This window comes from Parus major, chromosome Z (genome assembly GCF_001522545.3).
Source record: "Parus major isolate Abel chromosome Z, Parus_major1.1, whole genome shotgun sequence".
In the NCBI taxonomy this organism is placed as follows: domain Eukaryota; kingdom Metazoa; phylum Chordata; class Aves; order Passeriformes; family Paridae; genus Parus; species Parus major.
Window position 1 is genome coordinate 23,512,262 of NC_031799.1, and position 13,139 is coordinate 23,525,400.

Below are 13,139 nucleotides of genomic sequence, written 5' to 3' on the forward strand. Positions count from 1 at the left end.
TATCAAACTCTTTCTTATTTATCTTATAGTCAGCACACAGAAATGGAAACATGCGAAATTAGCACCTGATTTGAAAACTGTGAGATTGCAACTCTCCACATTTCAATTTCTTATACTCTTAAAGCCCAGCAATAATACTGATGAATGCTATTTAGCTACTTCATTATTCAATAATATTTAAATATCAAATGATGATTAAGACCCATTAGTTATAGCAACACAAACTTACTCAAAACTTTCTCTTGAGCAGACCTGTATTTGTTCCACTGAATCTTTCCCTGTAGACACCATCATTTCTTTTTTTTTCATTCCCTTCTCTCCTTTTTCAAAAGGTGGTACAAGTTTACTGGAAGAATTGTTTTGAAATTTTACATAACTTCCCAAGAAAAGACACCTTTCTCTAAATATATCCCAAAAGTACCTAGAGAAATACTATACCACATATCTTGACAAAAACTTAAGTGTGTTGGTATGCAAGATTATGTGAAATTAATTGGTAAACAGATAAATAATTACACAGGTTATTGAAGAAAATAAAAACTAAAACCTCCATACATTATTCCTCTCAGTACCACACTTTCAGGAGCTTACTCATAAGCTATTTTGGGAAGGGAGACAACACAAAGGAAACTACACAATAACTTAGAAGATCTGTATTTGTGTGTACATTCTGAAGTCCAAGGAAGACTTTGCAGTCCTATTAAGTTATCCAGACAGGGGACACTATAAAAGTATGACACACTATAAAAGCGCTAAGTCTGCAGCTCAACGTAACTGAACTACCCTTGACCAAATTTGAAGAGTTCCTAATAATAAACATTGTGTAATGGAAAGATAAGCAAGATTAGATAAAAGGATAAATGCAGTAGTCACCCTATATTAATGCTAAAATTCATGTAACTTCAAGAAAAAAAATACAATTAGCCTAACAAGTATAACCATCACATTAGTATTGTCAACGGGGAGAAACTGTATCAGAATACTCTGGATGTGGTCTGGCACTACAGAAGGCTTTCCTAAATATGAAATTATCTCATAAGCATTGCTCTGCTAAGGTAAGGTATCACTACATATTAGTAGAAATAGAAAAATGTAGCATTCAGAAGATTTATTATAGCAATAAATCAACTACTCAATCAAATAAATTATTGCCCTGGATCTATAACAAGACTTTATAAATACAGGATAGGTTAAAAAAGAACAGAAGAGTTAATGTCTCTCAAAAACACTAATTAAGAATCCACACACCTCGTAGATTTCCAAGCCATGAGCAGTGTCAGTCATTTGCTTGGCTTCCCTAAGCTGTCCTTTCAAATTTACCATTTTTCATTCTGTTTAGCTGCTGGTCTCATTGAATGGTGTTCATGATCTGAATGTAGAAGAAATAAGTAAAAAGACAACAGATGAAAAACTATGTTGGATCTGATTACTTGCTAAGAATAGAGATTCTTTAACAAATAGGGATTCTTTGTTGCAGATATTAGTATATTCTCTAGCAAGGTTTCAAAGTGCTTTGCAAACATATTATGAGGTCAAGGAGAAACCAGAGTTCCTTAATTATTTTCTCAGTCAGGAACATTAGATCCTTCCTTTTATCAATTATTAGCAAGGATAGGCAGGAAGATCTCAGGGAATCATGATTTTCTGTACATAAAAAAAGAAAACTATGCCTATCTAAAACATACATAGTTATGATGTAAATTGTAGAGTCTGTATCACTGAGGGGCTGACCCAAATCTCCATCTCTCATTAAATATAAAATAACATATAAGCACTTTAATATTTAAAATAGTACCTTCAGTGCCAGGAATAAAATGAGCTACAGAGCTGACAGTGTGATGTATCACCTGCATTCAGTACACAGAAATTCAAAAAGGACTCTAACAGTATCTACATGTCATATATTCTTGCCATATAATGTAAGTGATGATAACACTTAACTGTTCTGCACTGATGCTATGCTACATCTGAGAAATCAGGAAAAAAAAGAAGGAAATACTACTTTTTGTGTAACACTGAGTTTTCTTAGGGGTTGCCAAGGCCACCAGCTAGTTAGAGTCTTTATGTGATTTACTTAGTATTGCACTTAAATTGTTCCTTTTAAAAGTAAAAAAAGAGTTCTTTTCAAGACATATCCAGTATCTTTGAAGAACTAAAACTGAAATGATAAAACTGTAGCATGAGGCAACATGAAGAAGAAAAATAAGATGCAGTCTTGCAAATAGTGTCTTAACAACTAAGAATTAATGGATGAATAACACAACCATGCCTCACAATCATAGCTAAGACAATGTCCTATTTCCTCAAAGTATATTAAAAGTCAACGTAGATCACAGTCTCTGCTTACTGTACACATAACTTCATGATTTTTTAACAAAGGTCTTCAGGAAGAAAATCTATTTGCACATAGTATCCTAAAGGGGGAAGTTTAAATCTTTAAGTCAATTAAAATTGTAATAAAGTTTTAAAAACTAAAGTCTTTGAAGTTGCTATACTGAAACATCTTAACTATGTCATCTAACTAGAGAAAAAAATATTCCAATTATTACTCAAATACCTCTTTTATTTACAAGGTTCTAATTGAGACTATGCTCTTTAATGAATCTGTTCACCATAAAACTAGAATGCAATACTTTGCATAGCGTCTCACAGGAAATGTTCTTGGTGCATTAATAATTCCCACCAGCAATGCTTATTCTACTTCCCTTTTCATCAAGTCATAATGAAGGGACTATGACTTGTCCTTCCTGAATTATGTTTCTTAATCCAGCTCCCAATTTTAGAAGGATACGCCTCTATCCCTCAAGAACTACTGTAAGTTGACTGATATGAAATTGACTCTTTCTTATCTTTTCATTGTATCTATAGACAAAATTTTAGAAGTGTTAATGGCAGGTCTTCTTATATATCAAAATTTACTTATAACTCAGCTATTAATTTTGCCATTACCCAACAGCTAAACAAAACCCGTCCTTTCCTTTCTGTGATGCTGTATTTCACAGCTGTGTTTATTACAGTAACAGTATACCCAGCTCACAGATATTTTGTTAAACATGATACATTATCAGAGGGAAAATCAGAATTAAAGCAATTTATTAACAGCATGTAATTAACCAGCAATCAGTGATCTCTATATTTAACATTCAGCAATACAAATAAACCTTGGTATTAGATGCAAGCAAAATGCTAATAAACCACAATATTAGATGCATATGAAATGCTTATAATATACACAAACAAAAACTACCTCCTGGAACAACCCACCCAAAACATAATGACAGGCACAGTTACATGTGCACATCCTTCTCACAGGACCTCTGAGTAGTTACAAGTGCACACACTTTATCTGGGCATGCTTGTTCCCCTCCTTACCCATCTCTCGCTAGAGATGTGGGTAGTCTAGCTTTCCATGGATCTGTTCAACTCCTTATAACCTGCTGAATCACACACTAGTGTGAAAGAGTCCCATGACTTCACATATGTACATCAAAGGTGTGGGTATGTGTTCCTGCAGCCTGAACTGACAGCTCACTGGCTGGATGCAGACACCTCACGGCATCCAACAGAGAGGATGCTTCTCCCTTAGACACAGGTTCTAACTCCAGCAGAGCAGCTTCCACTGTGTCAAATGTCATTCTGTGTACTGCTGTTTCCAGCCCAATATCTCTCCTCCTCACAAATTTCCATGCCACTTTTGCATTTCTTTTCAGGCTGTCTCCTTAGAAGAGCCAATACACATAACAATCTTTCTGTTAAGCTAAAGAAACAATAGTGATCTATCTCCCAATGTAACATTCCATGAAAACATGAATATTGCATCTTTGAACTTGAATCTTTCAAAAAAAAAGAAACTTCTCCACACTCATCTTCCTCTTCCTGCACCACAGCACATTAAGGGCACCCTTGCCTTAACAAATAATGGAATACTTCTTATTTAGCTTTAGATGTCACCTGCATCCTCTATCAGGTTTAATTTCCACTTTAGGACAAAATAAATCACATATTTAGGCTTCTAGCTCAGATGTAAGTCTGAACTTTGTAACTAAATTTATGCAAGCAAAATCTCATCCCAAATGTTTATAATGTCTTCTAAATTAATGTCTTCTAAATTAGCATGAAGCACGTACTATTTTTTTTGCTGAGTGAGAATTTGTTTGGTTGCATTTGCATTGGATTCTACCTTTGTCCAGAGTGAGGGAGTTATCATTTTTAAGGTTTTCTTGTTCTTTGCTGCATCTTCTCCATTTTTCCTTCCTGCTCCTAACTACAATCCATCAAAGTCAATTTATAATCCAAAAAGAGACCAGCACTAACACATACCAATACTCTATGGATCAGATACATTACTGGAAGTAATGCCAGTTTCCCAGTATCTGTATTTCAACACAGTAGCTCATCCTTTTGAGGCATTTTTTAAAGGTCTGCTTCTTACTACAATCTTTCTGTCACTAAAGACTATGCACACTTTTTAAAAATTCTCTTGGTATGCTATTTTTGCAAGCTGTCTATTGAAAAGTTTTTTTCAGCTGGATTTTGAGATCTGTTTGATTATGTAATGGAAAGGAAAGCTGGAAGAGCTGTAATACCTGCCTACAGACGAGTGGTATGTTTCCAAGTACTGCAAAAATAAATTCCCACATAGACTTTAGTGAGTATGAGTTTGATGGCAAAGAAATTTAATACCATTAAAGCTGTTCTAAATTATTGCCTTCATATTAATAGATACATGTAATTGAATATAAGCACTTTATCTTCATTAGAATACCAGTTTCATTAAATTAGTTCTGACTTTCTGCCTCCAAACAGATACAGCACTGGTGGACAGGTAGTGCTAACTACTTTTATGCTCCCACATTCAGTAATTCCATTAAAATGAAAACTACATTGAAAGGGTACTTTTTCCCCTCAAGTCTCACATACACAGCCACAACACAAGCAGACTGCTGTTTTCCTTTATTTTCTTCCTAAAGATCCATCTGCATTCACATCACACGGTGGAAAGTATAATGTGCAGTCCTGAAGGAGGGAAGCAGGAAAACGTGAATTACTGCAGCACTTACCACAGATTTGGCACTACTGGGTAGATAGGCTCTCCTATAAAAGAAACACATGGATAACAGTGTAAAATAGGAAGTCAGTGTTCTTGGTTTGGCACAAATACACTTATTGCTCATTAAAGCAAGTGGGAATAGGAAATTAAACAAAATCTAGCAAACAAAACCAAAAAGAGAAGCAAAATAGATGCTTTTGAGGAAGAAAACGTCAGAGCTGAAAACAGCAGAGATAAAGATAATATGCCACTTCACCACTTATTTTTCTATTTACAGTCTTCAATTGTTTTGCTACAGGACTCTCATGCTTAAAAAAATTCAACATTTTTAAGCACACTCCTGAAACTACAATAAGGACCACTGTACTTCACACATAGAACAAGAATGAATCACTCTACCTTAAATGCAATCTGATAGATTTCATTTATTTACCTGAAAAATATCTCAATATAAATTACACACTTTTGTTGTAATTCTATTTTAAAACTACCACATTAATCTATTATTATTTAAGACTGGATTTGTTTCTAACATAAAGATGATTCTAGGTCAGAGCAAAAGCTACTGATTCATCAAGCTTAGTAACCATTCTCCAAAAGACCACCCAAAGTAAAAAAGGAAAAATACAGCACATAATGAGACTTCACCAAATAATCTAACCTCCAAATGTTTGGAATTTCTCAGCCAGGGATAATGTCTTTTTTTATTCAATAGGTGTTGGTGGATGTTTCTTCTTTAAATTACCTGAGATTCTGAAGGCACATAAAACATGTAGAATGAATTTGTGGAGTTTCTTGAAAAAGATATTGACAAATGCTGAAACAAGATGAAGAACCAAGCTTGTTTGCTTACTTTGACTAATGCTTCTGATAGCGTCAACTGATGCTCAACATTTTTTTTCAATTGGAAATGAGACTAAACGAGAAATCCTTATGCACTACCTTCACACTATTTGGTGCTCTCTAGCCCTCTTTAACATTTCCATAGAACTATCTTTTCTCCAGGGTAAAGAACTCTGGTTTGCCTAATTACTATTCCCATTGTAACATCACAATTTAGATCCTTTTTACCTTTCTTTGAATTTTTTTTCCAGCTTAATTATAGCATTTTTAAGAGGAAAGGATAACAATAGTTATGAACCAAACTCATGCTCTTATCGGAACCAAAGACCTTTTTCCCAAGTAAAGATGGGCAGCTCAAAATCCAACATGGTTGGGCAGAGTTTGGGTATTTTTATGTACATAACAATACATTTTAGATAACAGTTTAGATATTCAGTTACATTTGCCATCTCAACCTTCAATCACTGTCTCAAAGTCTTCTTGTAAAGATAATCAGATTGTCTGTGAATGCAACATTGCTAGTCACCTTGAAATAAGAAAACTTTTTTGTGTGATAACTTACAAATTCCAAAAATTAGTAAGTAAAACACAGTTTTGCTTGTGGGATTTCCACATCAGTGGACTCTGACTTTGCTGATTAATCAACTTGTTCTAAAGTAATCCCATACTCACATTTCACCCTGTGACTCGTTCTGTAGGGCTTCACTCCAATGTCAAAGCTTTTGACATTCTGCCCAAAACACTGTCACTTATCTACATGCACACACCTTCATATCCCTTCCTCTCCTTCTTCCTTCATTTAAGGCTGCAAAAAATTCCATAAGCACTTGTATTCCCTTAATTTCAATTCACACTCAAGAATTTATTTTTGTCCGCTTTCTTCCTTTCATATACACTCTACATTCCCATTCTCTTTCATAATACTCTCTTCCATAAAAGTTCCATTTGTCTATTTATATTCCTGCATGTTAAATACTTCACAAACTTTTCTTTTAAAACAGCTATGTTTTGCCTTTTACACTTGTTTTACAATCTTAAAGGATGAGACATTTAAGCCTTTAACCAAGTCTCTTCCCTTATATTGTTTTTACCATGCTATTATAATATTAATACAGTGAACTGGAATGGAACAGGCACTACCAGATTTCTCTCTCACCTGTTGTAGTTAGAGTTGTGTCTCCTTACTCCAGAAATTGATAGAGTGACTCAGATAACTGTCTAGCTTGGCTAGTTGAGTTTGGACACCAAATTGAAAAAAAATTGTGGTTTAATAATCAAACCCTTTGACAGCTTGTAATTCCATTTGAAGTACAATTACATTCAAAAGATTGGAATCATCTGAGCAAATGCAAATTTCTAAAATGTAGATAACTGAACTAGTTTTCTAGACTCTATAGTCACAACAGAGTAATAAGCACTTTTGTGGTATGATTCATCTGACCTTTTATAAATGTATGAGATCAACTGAACCCTGCAGGCACTTGTTTCTCTGCTAGGAGTACAAAAGACTAAAAGACTTTCCAGATGAAGCTACCTCTGATGTCCCTTAAGCAGCTATAAGGATAATCCCCACAATGAATAGCCCAGAAGATGCCTGCAATAAAAAGGCCTTAAGTTGACAGTATGAATACCACACAAAACATTTCAGCTTGATTGTCACAGACATCTGAACACTTGTTTGAAAGGCCTTTTAATAGCAACCAAAGTTTTTATTAGTCTAAATTGAAGGTGCTAGTCCTTCAAATACTATGATTCTTTCTTTATCAGCAGAGAATTTTTTAGTAATTAGGTTCTAGAGAATTTGAAAGAAGAAAACTCTTGTAACACATAGCATTTTGCATCTTAAAATGAATGCCAACAGCAGTCTCTAAAGCTTAAAAGATACCTTTAGTGCATTGTCTTACACTGTTTAGACCATCTCATTGAATTCTTCTCTTCTTTATAGTTAATGGCATTTAACTGGTCTTTGTCAACATTAATATAATAGGACATAAATGTAATAACAATAATTAATTTGATTTTTCAAAATATCGGTGCTGACTGAATTCTGCAGAACGCTGCACATTACAAGCGTTTGTGCCTTTAACAGCAGATCACGAGCAGAGCAGCATGATATGTTGCCACCTGGTGTAGAGGTGATGTAAAAACCCTTGGTGACTCCTGCGTGAGCAGAGGCTGCGTCACTGCAGAGGCACATCTCTGCGTGGCCCATCCCGGCAATGCCGTCAGCCACCTTGCCTGCTGACTCACGTCTCGGGAAGAAATCTCTTCGGAGGAGGGTGTCCTTCAGCCCGCGATGAAGCGGAGCAGGCAAGCACAGGGACTGCAGACCTTGCTGGAGAACAGGGAGAGAAGAAGTGATCGCTGCAGGCAATGGAGCTGAGAGCATTCAAAAAGAATGCAAATATGTATGTTTACAGCTGTCAACAGCCAACATGTTGATCCTGCCATAAGATGCTGAAGAGATGCTAAAACATTTTGACTACTATACAATATCTCAAGTAAATGGGCAGCTCTTGGAAGAAGGCTGTCTGCTGCACATTAACCGTTTCAAAATCTTCCTGCATTTCATTTGCCAAAAGGGTCTGTGCTTTATGATGGAAATACCATCCAAATAACCTGCTTAGTATTCCCTTGTGCAAAGAAACTCTTAAAAGCAGTAAAAGCAAGAACAGTGTGCAGATTTCTCAAAGATAGCAATAAACATCACAATTGTTATTTATAGAGACTGCATTTTCCTTAGGAACAGATCTTTAATACAATCAAGCTTGTATTAATCAATATTTATTTTCAACAAGAACAGTTTAATTGTTGCCAACTCCTACAAGAAATACAATTCCACCTTTCTGTAAAATCCTGTATGCTGCTGCAAGGAACAATTACAAGCCCAGCATTCATTCTTCAGATATTTTCAATAACATATTTCAATAGGAAGTCCTAAAGCTAGACTTGGAAGAAGCTGATGCTTTGCCTTTTACAGTCATTCAATACTCCAGAGCACAGTGGTGTTCTATTGCCCCTGCAGCTGAATATGTCATCACAAATATGTTGTACATGTGCACCCTGTCTCTGAAAGATCTCTAGGGATGTTGGTCTTTTAAGATCTTATGTGAAGAGATTTCACCTGTTCTCTACAGTTTAAAAGGGGAAAAAAACATAAAAATATTCCCAGTGCTTTTTGGCAAAACTACTGGCATCTGTTTTGGTATGACACTAGAAAAAAGATAGAAGCTTGAAAAACAGGTGAATGTATGGTTACCTAAGGTACTGTAAGAGAAGCATTTTTTTACATAACTGAAAATCTTTATCTAGCATGTCAATAAGTAACTATAGCAGAAAAACCAGCCTTGCTATTTAAGAAAAATCTCTTCATAAATTCTGTCATGATAGGTTGCCACTGATGGGGAAAAGACTGACGACTGACTGGTTTCAAAACACTTACTTGAGTGAAAAACATTCAAAGGCCCTGGGAGAAACTTTTAAATATATATAAACATGCTCACTGGGCCTTTTGTATTCATAGGCTGTTCAACATTGTCTTGTGTCTGTCAAGATACAAGCTGATACACCTGTTAAATATACATATATATATAATATGTATATATATTTTCAGATAACAGCAAATACTAACCTCCAGACTATTTTCAATCTCTAAATATTGATTACAAGTCCCTTGGATATTTTTCTGAATAATAATATATTCTTGATATATGCACTAACCATTATATAAGAGCATAGTCAGAAGAGTATTTTTACAAGGGAAGAAGAGGATGATAGATGATAGACCCCTTTAACACTGAGGTGTTCAAAATTTACAAGGCAAGTTTGTTTCTACCATCAGCATTATCACAAGAAAAAATGCCAGTAATTTCCAAAATATCAGGAACTGCACAGCTACATTGCCTGTGTTCACTACAGTTGCCCATTATTTTTTGTATACAATAAGGATTTCAATTGTGTATGAAAAGGCAGTATTTTGAAAAACATTTCTTAATGCAGTCAGAACAAAAAATTCATTGTGAGGCTTGACATGAGTGACCTGTCAATCAGATATTTAATATTTCATTTCCTTGACCACCCAACTGCAACTGTCCCACTGCACAAGGCAGTGGCCATAATGTGACAGTCCTTTGAATGTAAAGCCCCAAAAGATGGAGTTTAGTGCCTTCTGCCTGGCTCTCTGCCTCCAGACACTCAACAGCTCCCTTTGAGACACCTGGAGTCATGGAGCAGAAGAGAGATGGTGAGACCACATTGTACAAGGCACAGATCTACCTAGAAGCCAGGGCTGCATCTAGCACTCCACATGAGAGGAGGCAGATCTTATGTTCACACAGAACTCAAACAGATGATCTGGTAGAGTCACATAATAACCACCCCAGTATCCACTCTTAAGTTATAACAAAATATCTGGCCTTCCATCATCATATAATCATGACAGATGCAGGGCGGAAATAGAAAACACTGGAAATGTTTTTCAGCAACTTATAGAACTACAGAAAACACTAAAAATTCATTATTCTCTCATGTAAACTGGATGATATTTATTTTAAACTTTGAATTCCTCAAAAACAGTTTCAAAGAAAGAAAATGTGACTTTTTGACTTTAGATGTGTCAGTGCCATTAATCAGTTCAACCTCCTGCCTCTCTTCTACCTGTTTCCTTCAAAAGCTCAGAACAGCACCTGCTTCAAAACTAATTCATAGTCGACACAGACAACCATACTTCTCCTGATTTCATTCACCGCTGCAGAATTTGCTTGGCTAGAGCAGCAGATGAACATATGTGGTCATAAGAGCATAGAAAAATCTCTTTCCGTGAAAATAATTGCACAGTAGAATCCAACATGAAAGATGGAAGGTATTTTTTAAATACAATTCAGAATCAGAAAGTTTCAACAGAAGTTGAAAGTTTCGTCAGATACACCATAAAATCCCCAGTGTGGGAATAGGGTAATTATTGTCATTTCATTGGTCTCTAGCTATGTACAATTATCCCTTTATACTAGTAATCAGCTTGATACCATTTGATCTCCTTTGCTTTTCATCCATCTAATTACGAAGTAGCAGTAGATGTTTGCATCACAAAGACTGGTTTGAGTACCCATTGCAAACTCCTTCAATTTTCAAATACCTGCATTTTCCCAAAGATGTAAGACTAAAAGCTAAACACATATTTAAAGGCTATGTTTTAAGTGCCAATGGTAGTCATGTATTTTAAAACTATTTTATGAAGAAAGATACATCATATTTTTTAACCAGCAGCATGCAAAACAAATTAATATGAAAAGCAGGATAGAAGCATGTATCATCTCTCCATTTTGATAAATAAACTAAAATTATTTGGTCTGAGACAAGAAACCTGCTCTTTTTCACTAGCATGTATCAGAGGGCTTATCTGGATCCTGTGATTTAAGTTGGGCTTTGGAAGATATTCTCTTTCACTCTTAGCTGAGAGCAGCCTCTTAAACACCAGGTATGTGTAGAGGGAGTCCTGTGACCAGAAATCTTGCCATGTTTTATGGCTACAAACGCCACTGTGCCTCCTGCCCTTTGCTGTGAAGGCCAACTTAGTCCATTCACAAACAGTATCATGTCTCATGAAGCTTATTTTAGAGTTGAGGGATGATCCAATCCTACAAATTCGTTACTGTTAGGGTACAGTAACAACTCTACTCCCCTTTGTCCAGAAATACTTTGGTTTTCTGCTTTATTGCAATATCCTCCCTCAGCTACAACCTTTTGGAAAAGCCAGTTGAGGCAAGGAAAAATAAGCTATGCTTTGCTTTGCTGTGGGCATTGGTCACCAACATGTGGTTACAGCTGAATGTCAGGTTCAGTTCAGCACTTAAAAAAGGGAATGGGACAAGGTCTGAAGCCAGTGCTCCTGCAGATCCTACAAAATGCAGCTCCCTTTTACCCCAAACTTAACCTTAAATGGAACTGAAGATCCTATCATAGATATTTGCAACCAAATTGATTAAAAAATATGTGTATTTCTGAAGCCACACATTCCTTCATGCTTATTAAAATCCATCTGCAAATGCAGCCCTTCCATTATGCTTTTCTGGAAATGAACACCAACCAATGTTGTTGCAGGCCTTAACGAAACACAATGTTTCTAATTGTGCACAGTTAGTGACTCCTCAGATTGGAATTTTTGCTCATCAGATCATGATGACCTTAGCAGATGCTGCAACTAAAAACCCTCCATTGCCACTTTGTGAGAGAACTTCAACAATTGTTGAAGTAGGCTTCTACTATGTGAAAAGGCTCATTCAAGGAGGACTTAAATGCCTCTAAGAGAGGTGAAATTTTCTGGTGTTTTCCTTACTTGCTCAACTGTGTCACAGGGGCAAAAGATTCTAAAATGAGGTATATGTATTGCTGTGAACATTTATAAGGGGCAAATAATGAGTTACAGTTTTGTAACTCATTATTTGCATATTTTATGCCCAAATTATCTTTCTCATGTTATCAGACAAAATGTTGGTGCTATATAAGGCATGATCTCATATCATAAAGCTTGACCAGAAAGCTTGTGGCACCAGCATGCCCAGTGCCATGCTGCAGCCAGAGCTCAGAGATGTAATTTTGAAATAATTTTGCACCATTTTCAGTGTCACAGCTTCCATTACAGAAAGATCAATCACGATGGTATCGTAAGAAGTCTGGAAAACGGAAGGACTCCCTACTCCTTGATGCCCGATGGCAGAATCTTTAAAACCCGCTGTTGTATTTCTTTCTATTACAGCCCTGAGATGGCAGCAAGGAGAGTTATTTGCCTCAGGCGGGACACTAAGTCCCTGCAACGGGGCTGGCCCGATTTAGCTCCCGAATCCATCCCGCCTGTCTGCCTGCTCAAAGCTTTAGGGGAAGCCCGACCTGGAGAGAAATGCTAGGAATTACAAGCCAAGACCTCTTTCTGCAACATTACTGCACAAATTATTTAAAACCCCTGCTCCGGGACGGTTTATAGCTTCATTATTAGCATAGATGAAAGAATGGAGTTCCGCATGAGTGAAGGAGTTCCACAAAGGAATTCTCTCCACTCAATTTATTTTTTTTTTTTTTTTTTTTTTTTCATTCTTCATTCTTCACAGGAATGCCCGTCAGCAGTTGCTGACGGACAGATCCAAGCTTCCCCCCACCAAAGCCTTTAATCTGGCACGGTTCCCTCCCCGGTAGCGCCAGGGCCACCATGCAAGCCTCTGGCGGCTGGCGCGGGTCGCGGGCCGGGAACGCG